The sequence below is a fragment of the Carassius carassius genome, chromosome 16 (genome assembly GCF_963082965.1).
Source record: "Carassius carassius chromosome 16, fCarCar2.1, whole genome shotgun sequence".
Classification (NCBI taxonomy): domain Eukaryota; kingdom Metazoa; phylum Chordata; class Actinopteri; order Cypriniformes; family Cyprinidae; genus Carassius; species Carassius carassius.
This window is the reverse complement of record NC_081770.1, coordinates 24,115,238-24,142,622: the sequence shown is the minus strand read 5'-3', so window position 1 is coordinate 24,142,622 and position 27,385 is coordinate 24,115,238. Positions and strand designations below refer to the sequence as shown.

Genomic DNA, 27,385 nt, shown 5'->3' with positions numbered 1-27,385 from the left:
AATGGTTTATGGTTGCATATTTGTCGCCCTCCAACTCTCTCTGGGCATTATAGAATGGCTTCAAAAATGTGACCAGAAAACTCAATAAGTCAGGTGCAATATTTTCGATGTGCTAAACCTCCCCACGGTTCTCCAGTTTCTCCTGTAGCGCTGTGTATATGTCTCTTATTTAAAATAAATAAATAGAACACGCTGTCTTCACTGTATCTAATGCACACACTCATGGCTGATTTAAAGGGGTCATATTGAAATTTTTCCATTCTCTTTGGAGTGTTGCAAGCTCTTGGTGCATGAAGAAAATCTGTAAAGTTGCAAAGACTAAAGTCTCAAAACCAAGGGATAATCTTTATAAAAGTTCAGAGATAACCACACCTACCTAAAATGGATGATTCTGACATGCCCCCACATGTCTATGTCGTGATGTGGGTAGCAAATGTTCACGCAAATGTTCACGCATGTTCACGCAAAGATAGAAGGCATAACTTTTATCATAACTTTTATTATTTTAACGTTTTATTCTTGGTTGTCAGATGTGGTTGCCGCTTTCTAGCCCGCCACCGCTCACTGAAAGCAGAACTGATAAGGGAGCCCTTGATACTGTGACACTGCTCTTTCAAATTAACATTACCTTTTTTGCAGTGGCGGTAGTCTGTATGTCCATCTATAGTTGCCATCATCTAAGGTCTTTTGAGTACTGGTATCATCTGAAGTCCTCACAAGTCCTGCAAGTCCTGTGTTGTGCAGTTTCTAATAACCCTGGGATGGACATTTGCAGAAACAGGAAGGCAAAGGGAGAAAGATTAGCATAGCTGCTGTTCATATCATTTCAGGCAATGTGCACTTTTTACTATTTCATCAATGGAGTACATTGAGTACTATTTTTAATCTAGTAGGTTTAAACTGAAATAATTTTTCTAGATCCCTTAATAAACATATTATTCGTTGTCTGTTTTTGGGGAACAGACACAGTCTCTATAGAATGGACTGCATATGCCAGAGTAAAATTTAACTGGGAGGAACATCATAACTGTAATTTACACAACCATTCAAGAGTTTGGGGTCTGTAAGATATTTTATGCCTTTATAAAAAATCTCTTATGCTCACCACGGCTCCATTAATTGAATCAAATTACAGTAAAATAGTAACACTGTGACTATTACAATTCAAAACAACTCTTTTCTATGTGAATATTATGTTAAAATGTCATTTATTCCTTTGATCAAAGCTGAATTTTCAGCATCATTACTCCAGTCTTCAGTGTCACATCTTTAGAAATCATTCTAATATGATGATTTACTGCTCAAGAAACATTTCTGATTATGATCAATGTTAAAATACAGACGTGCTGAATTTTTTTTTTTGATTCGTTGTTACATACTCCAAACATTTGAATGTTAGTGTTACATGCATCAAATTGTTCAAAATCATCTGTTTCAAATAAATGCTGGTCTCTTGAACTTTGTATTCATCTGTGAATCCTGAAAAATAAAATGCATCACGGTTTCCACAAAAAAAATGAAGCAGCAGAACTGTTTCAACGCTGATAATAAGTTTCTTGAGCAGCAAATCAGCATTTCTGAGGGATCCATGTGACACTGAAGACTGGAGGAATGATGCTGAAAATACAGCTGCACATCACAGGAATAAATTAGTTTATAATGTATTCACATAGAAAACAGCTATTTTAAATTGTAATAGTATTTCATAATATTACTCTTTTTACATATTTTAATCAAATAATTACTACAGAGATGAGCAGAAGATAATTATTACAAATTGTATCAACTTCAAGCTTTTGAACACTAGCGTACTGTATATTTGAGGTTTGACTTACTGTACTAGTCTTGTGGTCAATAGCATCTTTGAGATGTTGTCTTACAGTAGGTTCACTCCGACTCTGCTGGATGCAGCAGGCCATCAGCACTGAAGAATCTAGGAACAAAATAAGCAATTTGACACAGAGCCAACAATATTTAGTCTGCAGTTCCAGGTTTATTAGATGGAAACAAGCTAGAGCAGGTGAAATGCAAAAAATAAATAAATAAAATAACAGATTCATTGTGATATATGTTGTGAAAAAAACGCATATTAGGTTACTTAACCTTTTCAGCGCTTCCTACATCTCTGTCAGCAGCTCCCTTCAGAAATATTGAAATCTTGGACACTGCCTTCTGTTGTAGAAGGATTATTTTGTCAGTCTTGAAATCACAGAACAGTTTTATGTTTACCATAAAAGATCCAATTTTCGCGCTTCCTGATAACGTGACGTCATCGATAAACAGTAAAGTGTAAATGTTAAGGTTAAATAAATTAAGCAATTTCCAATCATCCATTGAAAGATTACCAACAACACAGTCAAAAGCTATCATCTACAGATGAAGATTTTATTAAAAGCCCAAACTTTCATAAATAAGAGCACAATAGAGTTATCATACCTGATGATACGTCGTCTGAAAACGGTAGAAATGCTAACAGACTTTTTCGAAGACATTAAACCATTCCTATAAAGTAAATAAACAACAGAAGCGAGTCAAATACAAGTAAGAGAAGTGTCAACAACAGTTATAAGTAATATTTGTGTGATTTTATGGACTTAACTCACCTGAAAACAGTGAAATCAGCCAGAAACGGGGTGTTTCCTCATGACATTTGCAGTGTTGCGCTCCGTTTCCATGGCAACTCCATCCAGTCCGCGCGCACGCCCATGAAAGCATGTCACGAATTAAAAGTCACACGCTTACGTTACATAAACATATTTGAACCACGTAAACATATTTTTAAATTCCAAGGTCAACTCAGATGGATAATGAAGGAGAAATAAAAGCATACATATGATGGATAATGAAGGAGAAAACATTAGATATTACAGGTATCTACAGATACATACAGGTAGATATTATATTTTATATCTATTTTGTTTTATTGTCTTACAGTTAAACTATTTTCGAAAACAAACAACCAAAAAATTTTAAAAGTTCCGTAACGTTAGTACTCTAACGTTACTTATTTTTTTTACTGTAGGTTTTACTACATAACAAACATGGTTATTGACGTCCATGGTAATCACAAAATTGTGCAGCAACACATCCAGCACCATCACACTGAACACTGGGGCCCCACAAGGATGTGTGCTGAGCCCCCTCCTCTTAACTCTGCTGACCCACGACTGCACACCGTCACACAACTCCAACCTCTTTATTAAGTTTGCAGATGACACGACTGTGGTGGGTCTCATTAGCAACAAAGATGAGACAAACTACAGGAGTGCCGCCTGGCCAAGTGGTGCAGTGACAACAATCTCTCTCGGAACGTGGAGAAGACAAAGGAGATTGTTGTAGACTTCAGGAGAGCACACACTCAGCACATGACCATCAATGGTGTGACTGTGGAGAGAGTGAGCAGCACCAAGTTCCTGGGTGTGCACATCACAGAGGACCTCTCCTGGACTGAAAACACAGCAGCACTGGCCAAGAAATCACAACAGCGTCTCTACTTCCTCCGCAAACTGAGGAGAGCCAGAGCCCCGGCCCCCATCATGTACACCTTCTACAGAGGCACCATCGAGAGCATCCTGACGAGCTGCATCACTGTGTGGTATGGCGCCTGCAATGCATCCTGCCGAAAGACTCTGCAACACATAGTGAGAGCAGCTGAGAAGATCATTGGTGTCTCTCTCCCCTCCCCTCCAGGACATTTATGGAACCCGTCTCACCCGCAAAGCCCTTTGCATCACAGGTGATCCCACTCACCCATCACACAGATTCTTCAGTCTGCTGCCATCAGGGAGGAGACTGGGGAGTCTCCAGGCCAGGACCAGCAGACTGAAGGACAGCTTCATCCACCAGGCTGTCAGGAAGCTGAACTCCCTCCCGAACTTGCCCCCCCTCCCCTCTTCTGCCCCAGGCACAACTGAACTATGAACCCCCCCCCCCCCCCCCACCCACACACACAAATACACTATTTATATGATGGCATGCACTAGTCACTTTGTGCAGCATTGGTCTGCTCACTACCTCATTCAGCATGGAACATGTCATTCCACTACTTCATCAGTCAGTTAAATAAAATAACTGCTCTTGAGCCCTTTGTCACTTTAATCATACTTAATAAGGGATTTTTAATAAGGGATTTTTTTGCACTAAAAATCTTTTATCTGCACTGTTGTTCACTTCATTGATTTGCACTATATCTGTAATTTGCCTTGCGCTGCTTTATTTAACTTTATTTTTAATTTTATTATATGCCTTTTTTTTACATTCCCTTATTGTATAGTTGTATCTACATTTTATATTTGATCTAGATTTTTAGGCTTTAATGTTAATTTTATCTGTATGCACCGGGGTCTGAGAGTAACACAATTTCAATTCTCTGTATGTACTGTACATGTGGAAATTGACAATAAAGCAGACTTGACTTGACTTGAAAATAATAATGGGTTTGATAAGCCACTCACATTCAGACAGGTACCACAGTGCTCCTGTTCACACCTTTTACTCCTCAAATATTTTATTATCTATCTCTTTCTCTGTAGTGGGACAGTCCACTCTTCAGAAAAGTGATCGTTTGGGAGATAATACATCAGAAGATTCTGTAAGCCCTGAAGCAACCAGTCCTTCAAACATCAAACATATTATGTTCTTTCTGTGTAAATTCAATTTAGGATGAATTATGAATAATTACATGGGTTTTCTTTACAAGCAGTGGGCTTTGGAAAAGTACTGAGATGAATAAAATCTGAGGTTTAACTGCAGACTTGTCTTGTGTGATAGAACTCATGATAGAATGGATGTAAAGTCAGTTAACTTATTGAAGTGAAATAGGTATACCATAACTGAATAGTATATTGTGAACATGAAACGATCAGGACAGGTATCTGAAGTCATAACTGTATTAATGTAATTTGACATGAAACACCTGAGATCAGGACAGGTATCTGAATATAACTTTATTAATGTAATTTGACATGAAACACCTGAGATCAGGACAGGTATCTGAATATAACTGTATTAATGTATATGACATGAAACACCTGAGATCAGGACAGGTATCTGAAGTCATAACTGTATTAATGTAATTTGACATGAAACACCTGAGATCATGACAGGTATCTAAAGTCGTAACTGTATTAATGTAATTTGACACTAAACAACTGAGATCAGGAGAAGTATCTGAAGCCATAACTGTATTTATATAATTTAATTTATATGACAAATTAAATTAATACAGTTACAACTTCAGATCCCTGTCCTGATTTCGGGTGTTTCATGTCAAATTAAATACACCTGAAATTAGGACAGGTATCTGAATATAACTGTATTAATGTAATTTGACATGAAACACCTGAGATCATGACATGTATCTAAAGCCATAACTGTATTTATATAATTTGACATGAAACACCTGAGATCAGGACAGGTATCTGAATATAACTGTATTAATGTAATTTGACATGAAAAACCTGAGATCTGGATAGGTATCTGAAGTCATAACTGTATTAATGTAATTTGATATGAAACACCTGAGATCTGGACAGGTATCTGAATATAACTGTATTAATGTAATTTGACATGAAACACCTGAGATCTGGACAGGTATCTGAAGTCATAACTGTATTAATGTAATTTGACATGAAACACCTGAGATCTGGACAGGTATCTGAAGATATAACAGTGTTAATGTAATTTTAACTGTATGAAAGTAATTTGTAAATTAAATTACAGTAAGATGACTGTAAATTGTATTAAATTACTTATTATGTAAGTATGTAAAATGATAGCATACAATATATTTTCCCGATTGCTGACTTAATGACTGGCAGCTGAATTTTAAATGTAAACTATTAACTGCATACGCTTTAAACAATTTTTAACTGCATAAAGTGTTGTATAATGCATAACTTAATTCACCAAAATAATAAATAAAATAAACATTTTACGTTTCTTAATCTTAAAAAACAGGTCAAAATGTAATATTACTTTCAAATGTACATGAAAAAATGCCATAAAAAGTGTATTATTTTGAACTCATTTTTATTTATTTTAAAATGATTTCATTTTTTTTTTTAATGGAAATGAACTTTTGGCATGAATATTTTTTAATTAATTGAAACATATTGGCCTTCATGGACCTTGCCACAAAGAAATATGCAAATTGTGTTATAATCAAAACATGACCAACATGGTCATATTAAAACAGTTCACCCAAAAGTGAAAATTCAGTCATTACTCACCCTCATGACATTCCACACCCTTAAGACCTTCGTTCATCTTCACAACACACATTAAAATATTTTTTTTTTTACAAAACCTGATGGCCCAGTGAGGCCTGCATTGCTAGCAAGATCAATTCCTTTTTCAATGCCCAGAAAGGTACTAAAAGCATATTTAAAACAATGTCAATGTCAATGTCAATGTCACCTTTATTTATATAGTGCTTTAAACAAAATACATTGCGTCAAAGCAACTGAACAACATTCATTAGGAAAACAGTGTCAATAATGCAAAAATGAGAGTTAAAGGCAGTTCATCATTGGATTCAGTTATGTCATCTCTGTTCAGTTAAATAGTGTCTGTGCATTTATTTGCAATCAAGTCAACGATATCGCTGTAGATGAAGTGTCCCCAACTAAGCAAGCCAGAGGCGACAGCGGCAAGGAACCGAAATTCCATCGGTGACAGAATGGAGAAAAAAACCTTGGGAGAAACCAGGCTCAGTTGGGGGGCCAGTTCTCCTCTGACCAGACGAAACCAGTAGTTCAATTCCAGGCTGCAGCAAAGTCAGATTGTGCAGAAGAATCATCTGTTTCCTGTGGTCTTGTCCCTGTGCTCCTCTGAGACAAGGTCTTTACAGGGGATCTGTATCTGGGGCTCTAGTTGTCCTGGTCTCCGCTGTCTTTCAGGGATGTAGAGGTCCTTTCTAGGTGCTGATCCACCATCTGGTCTGGATACGTACTGGATCCGGGTGACTGCAGTGACCCTCTGATCTGGACAAAGACTGGATCTGGTGGCCACGGTGACCTCGGAACAAGAGAGAAACAGACAAATATTAGCGTAGATGCCATTCTTCTAATGATGTAGCAAGTACATAGGTTGTTATGGGAAGTGTTTCCGGTTCCGGTTTACCTAATTAATGCAGCCTAAAAATCCTTTAACGGATTTGGATAATAAAAGCATATTAGTATGTTATGTGTATGCCAGGTTAAAGAGATGGGTCTTTAATCTAGATTTAAACTGCAAGAGTGTGTCTGCCTCCCGAACAATGTTAGGTAGGTTATTCCAGAGTTTGGGCGCCAAATAGGAAAAGGATCTGCCGCCTGCAGTTGATTTTGATATTCTAGGTATTATCAAATTGCCTGAGTTTTGAGAACGTAGCGGACGTAGAGGATTATAATGTAAAAGGAGCTCATTCAAATACTGAGGTGCTAAACCATTCAGGGCTTTATAAGTAATAAGCAATATTTTAAAATCTATGCGATGCTTGATAGGGAGCCAGTGCAGTGTTGACAGGACCGGGCTAATATGGTCATACTTCCTGGTTCTAGTAAGAACTCTTGCTGCTGCATTTTGGACTAGCTGTAGTTTGTTTACTAAGCGTGCAGAACAACCACCCAATAAAGCATTACAATAATCTAACCTTGAGGTCATAAATGCATGGATTAACATTTCTGCATTTGACATTGAGAGCATAGGCCGTAATTTAGATATATTTTTGAGATGGAAAAATGCAGTTTTACAAATACTAGAAACGTGGCTTTCTAAGGAAAGATTGCGATCAAGTAGCACACCTAGGTTCCTAACTGATGATGAAGAATTGACAGAGCAACCATCAAGTCTTAGACAGTGTTCCAGGTTATTACAAGCAGAGTTTTTAGGTCCTATAATTAACACCTCTGTTTTTTCAGAATTTAGCAGTAAGAAATTACTCGTCATCCAGTTTTTTATATCGACTATGCAATCCATTAGTTTTTCAAATTGGTGTGTTTCACCGGGCTGCGAAGAAATATAGAGCTGAGTATCATCAGCATAACAGTGAAAGCTAACACCATGTTTCCTGATGATATCTCCCAAGGGTAACATATAAAGCGTGAAGAGTAGCGGCCCTAGTACTGAGCCTTGAGGTACTCCATACTGCACTTGTGATCGATAGGATACATCTTCATTCACTGCTACGAACTGATGGCGGTCATATAAGTACGATTTAAACCATGCTAATGCACTTCCACTGATGCCAACAAAGTATTCAAGTCTATGCAAAAGAATGTTGTGGTCAATTGTGTCAAACGCAGCACTAAGATCCAATAAAACTAATAGAGAGATACACCCACGATCAGATGATAAGAGCAGATCATTTGTAACTCTAAGAAGAGCAGTCTCAGTACTATGATACGGTCTAAATCCTGACTGGAAATCCTCACATATACCATTTTTCTCTAAGAAGGAATATAATTGTGTGGATACCACCTTTTCTAGTATCTTGGACAGAAAAGGGAGATTCGAGATTGGTCTATAATTAACTAGTTCTTTGGGGTCAAGTTGTGGTTTTTTGATGAGAGGCTTAATAACAGCCAGTTTGAAGGTTTTGGGGACATGTCCTAATGACAATGAGGAATTAATAATAGTCAGAAGAGGATCTATGACTTCTGGAAGCACCTCTTTCAGGAGCTTAGATGGTATAGGGTCTAACATACATGTTGTTGGTTTAGATGATTTAACAAGTTTATACAATTCTTCCTCTCCTATGGTAGAGAATGAGTGGAACTGTTCCTCAGGGGGTCTATAGTGCACTGTCTGATGTGATACTGTAGCTGACGGCTGAATGGTTGCAATTTTATCTCTAATAGTATCGATTTTAGAAGTAAAGTAGTTCATAAAGTCATTACTGCTGTGGTGTTGGGAAATGTCAACACTTGTTGAGGCTTTATTTTTCGTTAATTTAGCCACTGTATTGAATAAATACCTGGGGTTATGTTTGTTTTCTTCTAAAAGAGAAGAAAAGTAATCGGATCTAGCAGTTTTTAATGCTTTTCTGTAGGATATGTTACTTTCCCGCCAAGCAATACGAAATACCTCTAGTTTTGTTTTCCTCCAGCTGCGCTCCATTTTTCGGGCTGCTCTCTTTAGGGTGCGAGTATGCTCATTATACCATGGTGTCAAACTGTTTTCCTTAACCTTCCTTAAGCATAAAGGAGCAACTTTATTTAAAGTGCTAGAAAAGAGAGAGTCCATAGTTTCTGTTACATCATCAAGTTGTTCTGAGGTTTTGGATATGCTAAGGAATTTGGATACATCAGGAAGATAACTTAAAAAGCAGTCTTTTGTGTTAGAAGTGATGGTTCTTCCATACTTGTAACAAGAAGTAGAATTTACAATTTTGGCTATATGAATTTTGCAAAGAACTAAATAATGATCTGAGATATCATCACTTGGCTGAATAATTTCAACACCATCAACATCAATTCCATGTGACAGTATTAAATCTAGAGTATGATTTCGACAATGAGTAGGTCCTGAAACGTGTTGTCTAACACCAATAGAGTTCAGAATGTCTATAAATGCTGATCCCAATGCATCGTTTTCATTATCAACATGGATATTAAAATCACCAACTATTAAAACTTTATCTGCAGCCAGAACTAACTCGGATGTAAAATCACCAAACTCTTTAATAAAGTCTGTATGGTGCCCTGGTGGCCTGTATACAGTAGCCAGTACAAACATAACAGGGGATTTATCATTAACATTTGTTTCTTTGGATAATGTTATATGAAGTACCATTACTTCAAACGAGTTATACTTGTAGCCTGCCCTCTGAGAAATCCTGAAAACGTTGTTATAAATTGAAGCAACACCTCCACCTTTGCCTTTTAGACGTGGCTCATGTTTATAACAGTAATCTTGGGGGGTGGACTCATTTAAAATAATGTAATCATCAGGTTTTAGCCAGGTTTCTGTCAAACAGAGTACATCTATATTATGATCAGTGATCATATTATTTACAAAAAGTGTTTTCGTAGAAAGGGATCTGATATTCAATAAGCCAAGCTTTATCATTTGTTTATCCATATTGCTTCTGTTTTTTATTTGTTGAACCTCAATTAAATTGTTAATCTTAACTTGGTTTGGACGTTTTTTGTATTTTCTAGTTCGGGGAACAGACACAGTCTCTATAGTGTGATATCTAGGTGAAAGAGTCTCTATGTGCTGAGAATTAACTGACCTCTGTGACGGGAGGCAGCTAGCAGACGGTCGGTTTAGCCAGTCTGTCTGCTTCCTGACCTGGGCCCCAGTTAGTCAAGTATAAACACTAAGACTATTTGCCATATTTCTAGAGAGAAGAGTGGCGCCACCCCAGGAGGGATGAAGACCATCTCTTTTAAACAGGTCAGGTCTGCCCCAAAAGCTCGTCCAATTGTCTATGAAACCTATGTTATTCTGTGGGCACCACTTAGACATCCAGCCATTGAGTGATGACAATCTGCTATGCATCTCATCACCACGGTAAGCAGGGAGGGGACCAGAGCATATTACAGTGTCTGACATCGTGCTTGCAAGTTCACACACCTCTTTAATGTTATTTTTAGTGATCTCCGACTGGCGAAGTCGAACATCATTAGCGCCGGCATGAATAACAATCTTACTGTATTTACGTTTAGCATTAGCCAGCACTTTTAAATTTGCCAAGATGTCAGGCGCTCTGGCTCCCGGTAAACATTTGACTATGGTGGCTGGTGTCTCTATATTCACGTTCCGTACAATAGAATCACCAATAACTAGAGCACTTTCATCAGGTTTCTCAGTGGGTGCATCACTGAGTGGGGAGAACCTGTTTAATGTTTTGATCGGAACAGAAGAGCGGTGTTTTGACCCACGACTACGCTGCCTCACCGTCACCCAGTTGCCCTGCTGCTGGGGCTCTGTTTCCGGAACCGAACAATGTACAGGAATCCCTGAGCTAGACGCATCCAAAGCCGTATCTAGAGCCCTAACATTCTTACTGTCCTCAATTAAAGTTTGGATGCGTGTCTCTAATTCTGAAATCTTCTCTGTCAGCCTAACTATTTCCCTGCATTTATCACATGTGAATCCCTCATCAGCGACAGAGATAGATAAACTGTACATGTGGCAAGAGGTGCAAGAAACAATGATAGGAGAAGCCATTACTCACCGTGCTTGATGAAAATTCTTACTGCGGTTGTTTGATGAACTTGTGAAAAACTGGAGCGAGGGAGAGGAGAAAAGAAAACAGTGATAGGTTCGAATGAAAACGCTAATGACAAGCTAACGAGTGCTAACGCTTTGCAGGTGCTAACGCTTTGCAGGTCACATAAAACAGTTTATGTGACTACAGTGGTTCAACCTTAGTGTAATGAAGCAACGCAAATACTTTTTGTGTGCCAATAATAAATAATGACAAAATAATGACTATTCAAAAATATCTCCTAATGGGTGATTTTTTTTTTAAAGCACTCCTTCATGAAGCTTCGAAGCTTTATGAATCTTTTGGTTAAAATCAGTGGTCTGGAGTGCATATCAAACTGCCAAAGTCACATGATTTCAGTAAACGAGGCTTCGTTACATCCTAAGTGTTTTGAAATTTCAATAGTTTATGTAACTTTGGCAGTTTGATACACTTTCCAAAAAAATGATTTGAAACAAAAGATTCATAAAGCTTCGAATCTTCATGAAGCAATGTTTTGAGATCGTCCATCACTAGAAAGTCGTTTTTTTGTTGTTGTTTTTTTTGTCACACAAAAAGTATTCTCGTCCTTTTATAATATTTAGGTTGAACCACTGTAGTCACATGAACTGTTTTAAATATGTTTTAGTGGTATTCTTTGGATTGAAAAAAAGAAATGATCTTGATAGAAATGCAGGCTTCACTGAGTCACTGGATTTCATCAAAAATATCTTAATGTGTGTTGTGAAGATGAACGAAGATCTTACGAGTGTGGAACGACATAAGTAATTATTGACTGAATTTTCATTTTTGGGTGAACTAACCCTTTAAAAAAAACACAAAAACACTTTCCAACGCTGACCAACATGGCCAAACAAGTCATAAAAACTTTTCCATCAAAAACATAATCAACCAAAGAACAATTTTGCTCCAGATGAAGTTCTATCCCAGGATTCAAAGTGTGACTAGAAATATTGAAAAGAGCAAAGAGGACAATACATTAGATATATCACAAAACATAATAATACTTTCAAAAACAGATAGGGGAGGACAGATACAGTCAGTGACAGATAGAGGGAGGACGGATACAGTCATTGACAGATAGAGGGAGGACAGATACAGTCAGAGACAGATAGAGGGAGGACGGATACAGTCAGTGACAGATAGAGGGAGGACAGATACAGTCAGTGACAGATAGAGGGAGGATGGATACAGTCAGTGACAGATAGAGGGAGGATGGATACAGTCAGAGACAGATAGAGGGAGGACGGATACAGTCAGTGACAGATAGAGGTAGGACGGATACAGTCAGAGACAGATAGAGGTAGGACGGATACAGTCAGAGACAGATAGTGGGAGGACGGATACAGTCAGAGACAGATAGAGGGAGGACGGATACAGTCAGTGACAGATAGAGGGAGGATGGATACAGTCAGAGACAGATAGAGGGAGGACGGATACAGTCAGTGACAGATAGAGGGAGGACGGATACAGTCAGTGACAGATAGAGGGAGGACGGATACAGTCAGTGACAGATAGAGGGAGGACGGATACAGTCAGAGACAGAGGGAGGACGGATAAAGTCAGAGACAGATAGAGAGAGGACTGATACAGTCAGAGACAGATATAGGGAGGACGGATACAGTCAGAGACAGATAGAGGGAGGACGGATACAGTCAGAGACAGATAGAGGGAGGACTGATACAGTCAGAGACAGATAGAGGGAGGACGGATACAGTCAGAGACAGATAGAGAGAGGACGGATACAGTCAGTGACAGATATAGGGATGAGAGGTACAGTCAGAGACAGATAGAGGGATGAGAGGTACAGTCAGAGACAGATAGAGGGATGAGAGGTACAATCAGAGACAGATAGAGGGATGAGAGGTACAGTCAGAGACAGATAGAGGGATGAGAGGTACAGTCAGAGACAGATAGAGGGATGAGAGGTACAGTCAGAGACAGATAGAGGGATGAGAGATAAAGTCAGTGACAGACAGAGGGAGGACAGATACAGTCAGTGACAGATAGAGGGAGGACAGGTACAGTCAGAGACAGATAGAGGGACGAGAGGTACAGTCAGAGACAGATAGAGGGATGAGAGGTAGAGTCAGAGACAGATAGAGGGATGAGAGGTACAGTCAGAGACAGATAGAGGGATGAGAGGTACAGTCAGAGACAGATAGAGGGATGAGAGATAAAGTCAGTGACAGACAGAGGGAGGACAGATACAGTCAGTGACAGATAGAGGGAGGACAGGTACAGTCAGTGACAGATATAGGGATGAGAGGTACAGTCAGAGACAGATAGAGGGATGAGAGGTACAGTCAGAGACAGATAGAGGGATGAGAGGTACAATCAGAGACAGATAGAGGGATGAGAGGTACAGTCAGAGACAGATAGAGGGATGAGAGGTACAGTCAGAGACAGATAGAGGGATGAGAGGTACAGTCAGAGACAGATAGAGGGATGAGAGATAAAGTCAGTGACAGACAGAGGGAGGACAGATACAGTCAGTGACAGATAGAGGGAGGACAGGTACAGTCAGAGACAGATAGAGGGACGAGAGGTACAGTCAGAGACAGATAGAGGGACGAGAGGTACAGTCAGAGACAGATAGAGGGATGAGAGATGCTGTCAGAGACAGTTAGAGGGATGAGAGATACAGTCAATTCATGTTTCCTAATTTCATTAACAATGATGCAAATCATTTTGCGTCGATCAGCAGGGAGTGGTCTCTTTCCATTCGCTATTGCACTGCGTAAAGGTCCTTTCACACTGGACGCGATTTTGATGGTTTTATTTTTTGATCAGCTGTTTGTGTAATGAGTGCTTTCACACCGAACGCGAATGTGCTGAGGCGAAAAAACGACTTTTATTTTTTTCGCTTCGATGTCGATTTTTTTTTACTTTTGAGGCAACAAAAAGGCTTCAGCCAATCACATACAAGGAAAAAAAGGTGACGTCACAGCAAAAATGACGGATCTTCTGATTACTTGTGTGTCGGCGAATCCCGTTTTGTTTGACAAATCTAATAAAAACAAGGACAACGATTTGAAAGACAATGTGTGGCGTAGCATTGCCAACCAACTAGGGTATCACGACTGTGAGTATGTTGTGTGATAGTTTAGTCGTTGTATAGTCCGTGCTGTGTAGGCTAGCAGGCTAAAAACAACAGGGGATAGAAAGCTAACACTATCGTCAAAGATAGCAATACAGACCGTGTTTACTTTGAATATGTAACAAAAATGTAGTGACTATTTAAGAGCTGCTTTGGTATAGACATTTTTTGTGTGATATCCAGTTTCTAGTCGAATGATTTAACTTCGTGTGTTACATGCAATAAGGTGTATTGACTTTACAAAATGCACTTTGTTTAGTTGAAGACGCAAAAAAACTGTGGAAAAACCTAAGGGACACCTATGTGAGAAAAAGGAGAGAGGAAAAGGAAACTAAAAGTGGACAGGCTGGAAAACAGAGGAAGAGGTGGAAGTATATGGAGTGCATGAGCTTCCTTGACGCTTCTACTTCTTTCAGAAGGTAGCTGTAGCCTGTTAGTTATTAAAGTTTTTTTTCTCTGAAAGTTCTCTTAAGTAAGTAACAGCGATGAAGTTGAAAAATAATGCAGTGTTTGTATAATGAGGTGGCACAGGAAAGTTTATAGAATGCTTTTGAACAGGGTCTGCAGCAATCTTGAGGAGGAGCAGCAGGTAAATGGTAAATGGACTTCATTTATATAGCGCTTTCAACAGACCACATGGCCATCCAAAGCGCTTTACAAGTTGCGTCACATTCACCCATTCACACACTGACTGCGGTGTCTGCCATTCATGGCGCCATCCAGCTCGTCGGGAGCAGCTGGGGTTAGGTGTCTTGCTCAAGGACACCTCGACACTTGGTCAGGTGGAGCCGGGGATCGAACCACCAACCTTCCGGTTTGTAGACAACCTACATGAACCACTGAGCCACTGCCGCCCCGGTGGTAGATGATGCAGGTCAGGGCACATCCGAGAGCGAGGGAGAGCCTTTCTGTCCACCTCCTCAGAAAAAGAAGTCCAAGGACTTTTTTGAGGATTATTTAGCAAGGAAAGAGGCCAGGGAGGACCAGAAAGTCAGGCAGCGAGAGGAGAAAGATGAGACGTATCATTTTTTAATGAGCCTGGCCCCAGCCATGAGAAGGCTGCCTTCAGAGCGGCAGTCCTGGCTAAAAATTAAAATTCAGAGATGGTTTATGGGGCGGAGTTTAGCATTCCATCTACGTCAACATACACTGTCCTATAAGTTTGTTTTAATATTGTTGTCAATTATTATTATTATTTTGTGTCCTTTAAGTTCTATCTGTTCTTGTTTCAGTTTCATTACTGTGTATATCTCATCAAATAAATAATAATCAAATAAGCAAGACAAGATTGGTGTTTTTTCACTGGCTTTAAAGGTCTTAAATTATCAAGTACAAACTATTAACAAATATACAAATACAAGATTTACTTTTCATGAAATACATTTCAATTCAACAGGCAAACTGAAATTATTTACTTTTTGAACAATACAAATGAATCATGTTATGTTGCTTTTTCAGTTCCACCTGCACCACCAGGAAGAAATTCAAACTGAGGGATTTTGGAACATCTCAATTGGACTAATTAATAATGTAACCCCTTTTAATAAAACGTCTCCCTTTTATTGCTTTTTATTATATAATTATAGTTGATTAATATTACCCAAGACCAATAATTAAAGGGATAGTTCGTTTTAAAATGTAAATTCTGTCATCATATACTCACCCTCATGTTGTCTCAAACCTGTAAGAATTTCTTTCTTCTGCTGAACAGAAAGGAAGATATTTAGAAGAATGTCAGTAACCAGACAGTTTCTGGTACCATTGACTTCCATAGTTGGAAACAAAATATACTATGGACGTCAATGGTACCAGAAACTGTCTGGTTAAATGAGAGTTGAAGAGTTATATCTTTCTGTGATGAAGTTAACATCATCTCCTTGAATCAGAATGGCTTTTATTTTGCCAAATACAATTCCATCATCACTTTGATTAAGCACAAGAAACATATTTTTCTTGTATTTAGTCCCTTTCATTTTTGCCTCATGTGAAGTTAGTGTGTTTGACTGACAGTTAAAGTGCGAAACAGCTTCCCTAATATCATCATTGTAATCGGATGGGCAAAAATCGGTTCCTTTTTCAACTACAACATGGGGTGGGAACAGACTACCAGCGCTTAAGTATGCTTGAAAAAGCTGATGCCTTTCTGCAAGAGTAGAGCAAATGTTTTTGAAATTGTGCAACTTTCTTGAACACTGTTTGAAATAAGTGTGTTTGCTTTCAAACCTTAGTGTCCAGAGACGAATGAGTGGCCCAAACTGGACTGTTAGTTCTGGATAGTGACTAACATAATGGTGTTTTGGCCTCAGAGGATGGTCAGGAAATAGTTTCTTTTGAAGATACATGTAGTCCTCAATCATTACCTTCAAGTAGGCAATCTGTCCAGCAGAAATAGCAGGTGCACAAATAAACTCCACCAACTCTCTGAGCTGCAAAACTAGTTGCCACACATCATCAACTGGGTCCTGTATTTTATCTCCTATTAACACTGGCAGCAATCTGAGGAAACACCAGTTCTAAACCGCATGGCCTCCAAGTTTATCACTCCCAGGATTTATCTCACTTGGCTTATCAAGTGCATTATTGCCCTGGTATCTGAATTGATTTACTCTTCTATTCACTTCCACATACGAAAACTGTTTCTCAACTTTGACCAGATGTTTAATGCATAGAGCCAAATCATAGGACACAATGCCTTCGAAAAGATCATGCCCAATGCATGGAGGCAAGCCAGGCTGGCAGACATGGTAATGTGATAGCTCATTAAACAGTGAATCAAACTTGACCCCTTTTTTCTGGTGCAAATCATCTGCCTGGACATTACCTTTATATGACTGCACAGTCCTGCTTGGTCCCTTATCCAGTGGGTCTGCCACAAATGTTGATCTATCAACTTCACAGAATCTGCAAAAGAAGGAACTGTTGCTGAAATTTTCAACAAAACCCCCGATAGCATGTGAGCCTAGATTATCTCCGGCAATGGCACACACAATTGCTTTCCTAATTTCACCACTGGGCAGTTGGATGCCACTCACCTCGAGGTCTTTGAGATCCTTTATCAACTGGCCCAACACCAAATCTTGTCCAAAGAACTTAAAATCTTGCTCTCTACAAACACTGTAAAAAGTGATACACCCACAAAGTAGGTTTTATATATTTTAAATAGTTGTAATCTAGTTTATTTTATTTGTTTTATACTAAAAAGTATAAATATACTTCCTCTTTACTTAAAATATATCACTTTTTATATAACAATATATTTTAAATAAAACAATTGCAATTTATTTGGGTAGCTTTTTGTATGAGTTTGTTGTGTACAAGAAATGTTATAAAAGTGAGTTGACATACACAATTTATTTGAGCAGCTGTCGATGTGGCATGTGTGTTCATCAAACTTAAATATTTAAAATAAAAAACACATAAAAATTAAGTTGGATTTATCCCTTTTTCACTGGCGGGGACTTTTTGAGGCAGATGCTTCCTCGGCACTTCAACTGTTTGCACACTGCAGCGGATCTAGATTTCAAGGACTGATTAACACGGTAAGTTGAGCAATATTAGCCGATTTACTGGTGATGTACTGTTACGCGAAATCGTTTACTCAACTAGGGAGGTGAGGTAAGGTTTGCAAATTGTACTGTATAGCTAGCTATCCTGCACACATGGCAAGCTAAGTTGGCTGCACAGTGCTAAGCAGTGAGGTCTTGTAGGCAACGATCAGCAGACAACAGCAGTTGAGACCGTGTTGTAATATGAAATTAAGTAAGTGCTTTAGTCATGCCTATTATGTTTTAAGACTACTTTGGCTTTATTTTTACCAATAATATCACTTTTAATCGTTAGTTAGCGTTAACCATTGCCATGCCATTCACATTTTTGAACATAGACTTGAAAGTGCATGATCCAAACCTATAATTCACGACTGAAAACATTTTGTAACATAATTTTGATGTACAATTTTCATGGTAGATGAATTTAAAATGGGTTTCAAAGGATGAATTTTGAGATTTTATGTTTTCAAGTGATATATAATTTCTGATGCTTTCTAAAGTGTGATAGAGAAAAAGGCAACAAAGAAGACTTTTTTGACGAAGGTCAGAACTCCTGTTATAATGTAGGTTTTTGGGGTGCACTCTTGCTATAAATTAATCTATTACTTTTCCTATAATTTTTAATAAAAAAGATTGGTGAAATATCTATTTAGCAGTCTTAGACCTTTCCAACAATATATAGTTTGTCATGATTAGATTAGGATTTAATTGTAATAGTGAAGTAAACATAGGTGTCCCACCGAGGGGCCAGGTGACAGTTAACAGAAACTAATATTTGACATTCAACGGTAAAGTAAAAGTTCTAGACAGCACACGTTAACATTAGTAACTGGCTACGCTAGTTTAAGTTAAGGCTAACAAACGATTATATTATTAAGTTATATTATTGGTCAAAATGAATCCCAATTAAAGTCGCCTTAAAACACATAGAGGCATGAGTACAGCACTTATACACAATCTTTTTTTTTTCAAAGTGCTATGTACTGTAAATAAAGGTGACTTGACTTATTTAATTTCTTTTTAATAACACAGTCTCCGGTGGGGCATGCAGCAGACTCCTGGGGTGCTCGTGTTATCAGCAGCAGAGATGTAAGTGCATTTTATAGCACTGGCTCAAAACCATAAAACTATTTTTAACCTATTACTTAAATATTTTACATTTACCACTGGTTTTTAAACTTATTCTAACATGCATATTTTTTCTGGTCTTTAGGTACCCAAGAGTTTTTGTTACCTGGGGTCTTCAAACTTCAGATACAGGTAAGAAAAACTTCAGAATAGATGCAATTACAGCTATAATTATTCCCAGGTAAGTAAAACATAGGTAAAATTGCAAACAATAGTGTTGGCTCCATACAATTACATTTCTGAAGGTTTTATGTACCAACCACCAATAGAAGGCAGATATGATCACCTTTCTGCCTCCTTCTACTACTGCACTAATAGAAGCTTGATTCATATTGATAAATACAGCCTACTTAATTTTGTGAGATGCTGGTGATAGTGTGAGATCTTGTACAGTACAGTGGTAGTGGTGTATGTATAGTAGAACCTTTTACAGCAATTGAATGGTTGAAATACAGAGGATCTCTGATTTGTGCTACTGTCATCAGGCAGTGAATTTTGATCAGATTTTACTTGTTAACAGGATCCGTCTGCCTATGTGGAGAAAAGGAGAGAAGTGGTAGTACTGAGATGCCTGATTGAGTACATGGGGGAGAGAAAAGAAGACCTCATCAGTGTCCACCAGGTATGTACTGGGCTTAAAGCTACTTGTCTAATTTCTGTCTGTATGTATTACTATTGTGAATATATGGGGTAATTGCTTTGCTCTTGAAAGATATTTAAAACAGTAATGTGATGACCAATAAGGTACAGGCAAGGAAAATTGCATTGTTTTATTTTAATGTATCCTTTGAACCAGAAAAGACAACACTCATGCTACAGTAGATCATGATAGTATAGTACCCACACTCAATGACATTGTCATGGTAGACTTCACTCTGGTCACTCTAGTCAAAGTATCCGTCTAGTATCCATCACCTTAAGCAACTAAAAAGTAAAATTTTGACTTTGTGTCTTATCTGTCTTCTACCAGTCTGCTATATTCATCTCATTACCTGTTTGTCTGACCAAACTCTTGATTCTTTTTTTTCTCCCCAATAGTCATGATGAAAGAGAGGTGCACGCTGAGCTTGGCAGTTCCCCACTGAAAATATACACGTGTCATCAGCCAAACACGATTGGAATTATCATACAGTAGAAGGACAGCCCGTGGTCAGAGGTGTGCCAAACCTGTCGAAAACATGCTGCCTCCTGTTTGGACTTGTCTATGCCCACAACCTCAAGTATCCCTCAAAACTGGTGTATATTTCTGAGATATATCAGAGGCTCATTGTGGGATTGGACCCCATGCGTCCTATTGTGTATCTTTTGTAGGCACTGTTAAAAGTGACACTAGTTGACATTGAATAAATTTTATTGTCTTTAATCTGTCTTCCCATCTTTTTCTTCTTCAATTGAATTTGTAATTGTTATTGACAAAGTCTGTTTATGTAAAGTGATTTACTGTACTGCTTAGAATATATACATTTAGATTTATTTTCTGAGGTTATAGCCAGGACTTTTAAAATGTTTATACACATTTGATTAGGTTAAATTTACTATGAACATAAAGTTCATAAAACCTAACTAAAATGAGTACAGGTTACTTGTAGCAACACATAAATACGTTACATGTACCGAGAAAATTAGGTTTATCTAACTGAGTAATATAGCACTTATTAGTTAACTCAACTTGATTTTGTTGTGTGTGAATTAAGTAATGTTACAGAGTTTATTATACTTGAAAAAGGCTGCAAGTTGACTCAACTTAAAACATCCAATGCAGCCACTTGCCTCACTTTTTATAAGTTAGATCTAGGTATTACTTTTTACAGTGAAGGAGAACAAGTTGTATATGGTCAGTGGTGGATCGATTATGTGGCAAAATGTCTCCTAATGTGAAATAGACTGCAAGCACTTTGTTTTTTTCTTCCTGAACCTAATGGGTTGACTACTTCGAATGAATCCTGATATAGAATCAAGCCTAAGGACATGGGATCTGACTTAAACAAAGCATTTTTTGCAATTTCTTTTCCATCCCAAATGTCCTTAAGAACATCTTTGTTGTGAACTTGCAAATGGGTGTAGCTCTGTTGCTCCTGCTTGGACTCGCTCTTGAAAAGACCAGCAACTGTTTTTTTTTATTGGAATGTATTGGGCAAAACATTCATTACCTGCTTCATTGTTCCCAAAATAAATCGGAACTGGTTCGATGTAGTTGAAGCTTTGTTTAAACGCGGTTTTCCTCCTCTGATCTGTTTTCAAAATCCGAGTGTTGCAAGTGTGGAGAAGATCATCTACTCTAATCTCGTCTACCACTCTTTCTACATCTGTTTCAGGAACTCCAATTAGAATCAGTTTCTCTTTAAGTTTATTCAGCGAATTTGACAGGCTGATGTCATGTATCTCCTGGAGTCCTTCAATAACAGCTTGAATAACAGATGTAGGAAGCAACAACTTTACCTGCAACTTAAGATAAAACAGGGCCAGATTTTTTAGAAACATGTCATAATCTACATGTTCAGGATAAATATCATCTGTACTCATTTCGGATGAGGCAGCTGCCTCATGCATGTCCTCGGAATGAAGCATAGACACCTGAGTGCTTCCCTGGCTTTCACCTGTTCCCTGAACAATATCATCAATTAAACTGTGCTCTGTCTTTCCTTTATGACATCTTGATAAATGTGATGTGAATGTTTACAAGACAGTATATGTTTTTTTGCAGTGTTTAAATGGACAAGTTTCTGCTGTGCCCTCTTTCAAATGTTTTTTTAGATGTGAAAAGAAACCAGTCAAGTTCTCACAATGCACAGAGCAACATTCAATGTGACAAGTCAAATCAGTACTGCAGAGTAGTGCCACAGCTGCAGGTCGTCTCTCATTGTGATACCGGTATGAGTGTGACTTAAAAGCATTAAAGCTTTTGAACACCAAACTGCAGTCTGCACTACGTATCAAATTCATGCGAGCAAAACTGACAGATCATCTTGAACCTTATTCTTTTGGATGCCAACTAAGTTATACTTAATTCCCACACTCAGGAAAAAATGCTATCTGGAGTAAGACATTAATATACAATGGATTAAAAAAAGTAACGAGACCGAAAGCGCGCGAATAAAGTGCGCGAAGAAAAGTGAGTGGACTTTTAATGCATTTAAATGCTCTCTACAGCATGCAACCTTGCATATTATGTCTAAACAAGACACTAGAATATGTTTTGCATGCTAATTAGCACGGTAACAGGTGTAATTTCCAACTGCCGCAAAAACAACAACAACAAAAAAGAAATAATAATTTTTTTAAAAAATCTCCCACTAAATTAAAAAAATTCACTGCTCTACAACCCCCAAAAAATGCAACAGCCACCTAAATATAAGTAAATTACCTTTATTGTTAACTGGAACTCCTTACGCAGCCTTCTCAACACAACCGCACTAAAGCAAGCTGAGCCGACAACTGATGTTAAGTCAAAGGCACAATAAAACTTCAGAAAAAAAACTACAATAAGTCAACTCGTTTGTTTATTGGTCAGCGTCGCATATGATCAGTTCATTTGTTCAAATGTCACTGCACTGAAAAGGTGCCTTTGTGCACCCTTTGCAAAAAAAATCCACACAAGATTTGCATGCCGACATAAATATAAAAAAGTATTCGGTTGCCCTATGGTAATAAATTAACTATACAAAGCAGACTTTATATCAAACAGATATGTTAAAGTTTTCACATTACCTGAAGTTACCAAAGGCACAAAAAATCCACATCTCACTGGTTACGTTAACCTCTTGGAACAGAACCACTGAGAATTTATACGACACAGACATCCTCAGTGACTATGACCGCTAGGTGTTAGCAATGCCTTTTATTTCGGCGCCCGTGTTAAAGCTGAAGTAGGTAACTTTTGTAAAAATGTATTTGTGAAACCTGTAATTATGTCCTGACAGTAGAATATGAGACAGATAATCTGTGAAAAAAATCAAGCTCCTCTGGCTCCTCCCAGTTGTCCTATTGCCATTTGCAGAAATTCATCCGCTCCCGGTAAGAAACAACCAATCAGAGCTGCGGTCCGTAACTTTTTTTGTGTTCAAGATTTACAAAATGTATATAATAAGCGAGTACACCATGAATCCATTTTCCAAACCGTGTTTTTAGCCTGTCCTGAATCACTAGGGTACATCTATAATAAGTGTTTATATTCGGACTAGTTTACATTGCTTCGGGGGTACCGCGGCGGAGTAACCCGGTACCTTTGTGATTCTTCATAGACATAAACAGAGAGAAGTAGGTCCGGCTACAATGTTCTTCCACAAGATGCAAGCAGTTCTGTTTATTAACCGCTAGAGCGTCAAAAGTTACGGACTGCAGCTTTAACAGATGACTGCATGTGCAAAGTTGTTTTACATCATAAATAATCACGACGAAGTGTGCCGATAAATACGAAGTTACCGTGAATATAAACTATTAGCACTGAAACATGTCATTCATAATGAAGGAACGCAGAGATTTTCTGCCCATAGCGGCTATAGTGACGGGGAATGTGTGAAATCCTACCACGACCATGCTACTGAAAGCCCGCGCAAGTCTGCTTCGCGCCCCACGGACGGAGAATGCTTGAATCTGGGGTTACCAATATAAACCGCGAATGTATACCTTCATATACTACAAGTTACCAAACATGAAAAATAAAAAACTGAAGTCACTTACCACAATTGTGAATCACTCCTCTTTCCTTTAAGGGTAATCTCGACCGTTGTAGTTCCAACGATGTGGCTCTGAAAATTTGAAATTTACAGCAATATTCTGTAAATTTAAGTCAAACCAACACGTGACCCCAAGATGCATTGCAGTTTACAGCAATATTCTGTATTAATAAAAACAGCCCGCGGCTGTAAAATAATGCTGTAATTTTTACAGTAATTCGTTACAGTGTGGGTTAAAATATTAGACAATACTGTGACTGGAGCAAGACTGGACAAAACATACGTAAATAAATCAGACAATAATAGTTATGAATGTTGGTATATTTCCCTGTGGTTTTTCATATAAGTGACTATTTATTTTATTATTACAAGGGTATCGCATTCAAAATCTTATTGGCATTTCAATGTTAGACTATTACATACGTTTTTTTTTGTGAAAAGTTTAAATGTTCTTGGGAAAAACGGAAACTAAAAAAGGAAAATTTGGAAAATATAATTCAGTGGTGGTCAACTGTTTTCCTTTAATAATACTGTGATTAAGACAAATATTGAAAGGTTGGAGAAAGATTAATGGTATGGAAAATTTGCTTGATTCAAATGCTTTGGTTGAAATTAATGGTTTAAAGAAAAAGAAATTCGAGCTGAAAACTCTTCTAGAGGAAAGAGCAAAAGGTACCTTAATCAGAGCAAGGATATCTTCCATCAAGGAAATGGATGCTTTTTTTTATCTAGAACATATAGTAAAACAAAAAAAATATTCTTTACCTTCGGAAGGACAATGGCACATTAACTTCGGATCCCATTGAAATTAGAAAAATTGCAATACATTTGTATGCTTGGGCCCAAAGACTGTGATCATGCGAGTATGGATCAGTTATTAGAAGGACTACCTAGTTTGAAACCTGAGGATAGAAAGACATTGATAAAATGGTTTCTTATGAAGAACTTTCAGAGGCATTTATGCAGCTGTCCACAGGACATGCCCCGGGTGTGGATGGTTTACCTGCTGAGTTTTATAAATCATTTTGTAATGTTTTAGAAGACTTTTACGATGTAATTTGGTGAATGTCTTAAAAAAGGTATTTACCCAGCAGCTGTCAAGGGTCAGTATTATCACTTCTGCCTAAAACTGGTGACTTAGGGTTGTTAAAAAATTGTTGCCCTGTATCTTTAATGTGCCAAGATTATAAAATATTTTCTAAATGTTTGGCAAATAGATATAATTTTTATTTTATTTTTTTTAAGTATTGTTGTGAAAAATTAGCAAACATACCGTGGGTGGATTTGTGTTGCTTGTGCTCTTCTTAGGACAACATCTGGTCTCGGCTACTGAGACTAAAGGAACTGAACTTAAGTAGTTCATCCCGGTTTTATGTCTTTAAAAAAGACATAAAATGGTTTTAAGTCAATGTTAAAAGCTTGGCAAAATAATTTCAGTGTCAGTAGAGATCTTTCACGACCGAAGGACTGGATTATGGAAGAACCTTTGTTACACAATCCATTGATACAAACCAGAACTTTGTCATCAGAGAGCTTGATAAATTACCTGTTGAGAGCTGGACTAACAAAAATAGGTAATCTGAGAGACATTAAATGGTGGATAACGGCTGCAGCACTACAGTGTGACACAGGGATTCAGTCTCTACATCTTCTAGGTGATAGAAGAAGTACAAAATGCGCTACCTGGAACCTGCAGGGAGGCAATGGAAATTCATCCATCTCAGGATTGGGAGAAAAAGTACCAGGAATGCAATTGGCAAATGGAGTGACATAATTTCCTCATTATCTTCAGCTGGAATGTTCCTGTGACAACACAGCACGTGTCAATATACATTCGTTTTTGTAAATTATATAGCATATTTTAAAATCTTTTTTTTATATATATATAAAATGTATGTTTATTTGCAACAGTTATGGTAACAACAATAAAAATACATTTATGACGGTAAAACAGCAAAGTCTGCTGACGGACATGTGCTGTGTTGTCACGGGGACAAGTGCATTCCTAACAACTACTTAATGCACACACAGGGGCGAAAATGTCATGTAAATGTAGTGGGGGACAATAAACATAACATTTCTCACAAGCAAGTTTTGAAGGGGACACCAATAAAACAGGCAAAATTGTACTTAAGGATATGTGTACAGAGAGGAAAGCCTTACTATTGCATGGAGACCGTTCCATTATCATTCTTCTCAAAGTTTCTTTCTGGTTCAATGAAAAAGCTGACTAAATTGACCAAAACATTCTTCAAAACAATTTTTTTTCGTTGCAATGTTTTTGAAGTTGTTTACACAATCAAGCCACCCAAATACAATGGAATTTGAACTTAACTTCAACTTTTATTTATTTATATGGCACATTTAATAGCAATGTTGTTGCTTCACAGTTATAATTAAAACATGCATATATAAAAACATTTGCCATGCCTAGCAAAATGAAGGCATACACACTCTTAGACATACACCCTCACACAACTGTATAGTGAGATCGGTATAGACGTGAAAGAGAGGGGAAAAAACAAAAAATAATTATTTATTACATCAATTACTGACAGAGAAAATATTCACGTCATCCGATGTTTAATGTGAATAAAGTAAGCTTACTACAGTTCCACAACTACTGAAACATGACACATTGTTTTCTCGCACCGGACTATGTGTGTGTGTGTGTGTGTTTATGTGTGGTGAGGTAAAAGGGGAGCAGGCAGTGGACCAAAGCAATGTGAGGCAAAGCAGGGGGAACTCGAGATGTTTAAAACTTTTTTGTTGTTGCTGCGTTTGCATTTGTATTGTTTTACTACTTACACAATTAGTTTAAGTATATATCATTATATTATTTACAATACACATATTTCAATTATATTTTAGGGGGGGCAACCCTCAGATGGGGGGGGGGGGGTCCGGACCCCCCTGACCCCCCCGCGATTTCCGCCTATGGGCACACACATTCCCTGCTCACTCCAAAGTACCCACTCCAAGGGGATAGGGATGATCACTTCCATTTGGAATTTGCCCGGGAACGGTTCGGTACCAATACTACCAGCATACCCCTTTTTGCACAGAGTGTAAATTAAATGATACAGTAAGGAAATCATACCCTTCATGTTATGGATAGGTTTGAGGAAAGAATCAATAGGGGTAACAGTAAGGGAACCAGGAAATGGAGGGTATTTGTCCCAAACAAAGCCACACAGATGAATCATGAGAATGATCTTGGTTTAACCAATATTGCTGAGATTTGTACCCCACTAATAAAACCTTTGGTTAGGTAAAGCCATATCCCTCAGTATTTTGGATCTCTGAAGAAAAACATTACGAATTTTGGGATTTATTCCAAATAAATCCTAGAATCAGGGTGTCAATTTTACGATTTTTTTTTTGAGGAAAGTAAATGGGTAAACACTGAATGTAATAATAGAATGGTATATCGTGTTTGTACGATATATCAATATTTTCTTTAAAAGTGAATCGATACCATTTATATCGATATACAGTAGTTTGATACGAGCGCACCTGAAAATAAAGCAGAGGACATAGACTGAGCTCCTACGGAGAAAGTGCATAATCCAATTTGTTCTAAACATGCAACAAGCTTTATATTAAGGCCTTTAGAAACTGGTAAGACAGTTTATGGGTTTATTTCGCACAGGGGCGATTCTAGGATTTTCATTTTAAGGGGGCTCAGCCATGACTGTACGCAAACTCACTGCTTTGATAACTGTGCATGTCGTTT

The 27,385-nt window shown here is 37.9% G+C and overlaps 1 long non-coding RNA gene across 3 annotated transcripts; it reads right to left on the bottom strand.

Annotated features, from left to right (window-relative positions):
• Positions 1 to 569: 569 nt before the first annotated feature.
• Positions 570 to 2,712, bottom strand: LOC132159153 (uncharacterized). Of its 3 annotated transcripts, none has more exons than XR_009437801.1 (5): positions 2,604 to 2,712; positions 2,437 to 2,502; positions 2,104 to 2,172; positions 1,836 to 1,933; positions 570 to 756 (listed from the first exon to the last, which is right to left on the bottom strand). It is a non-coding gene; the product is annotated as an uncharacterized LOC132159153 (long non-coding RNA). The 3 variants fall into 3 exon arrangements; XR_009437802.1 differs by lacking the exon at positions 570 to 756 and adding an exon at positions 1,409 to 1,617; XR_009437800.1 differs by lacking the exon at positions 570 to 756 and adding an exon at positions 1,415 to 1,629.
• Positions 2,713 to 27,385: the final 24,673 nt, after the last annotated feature.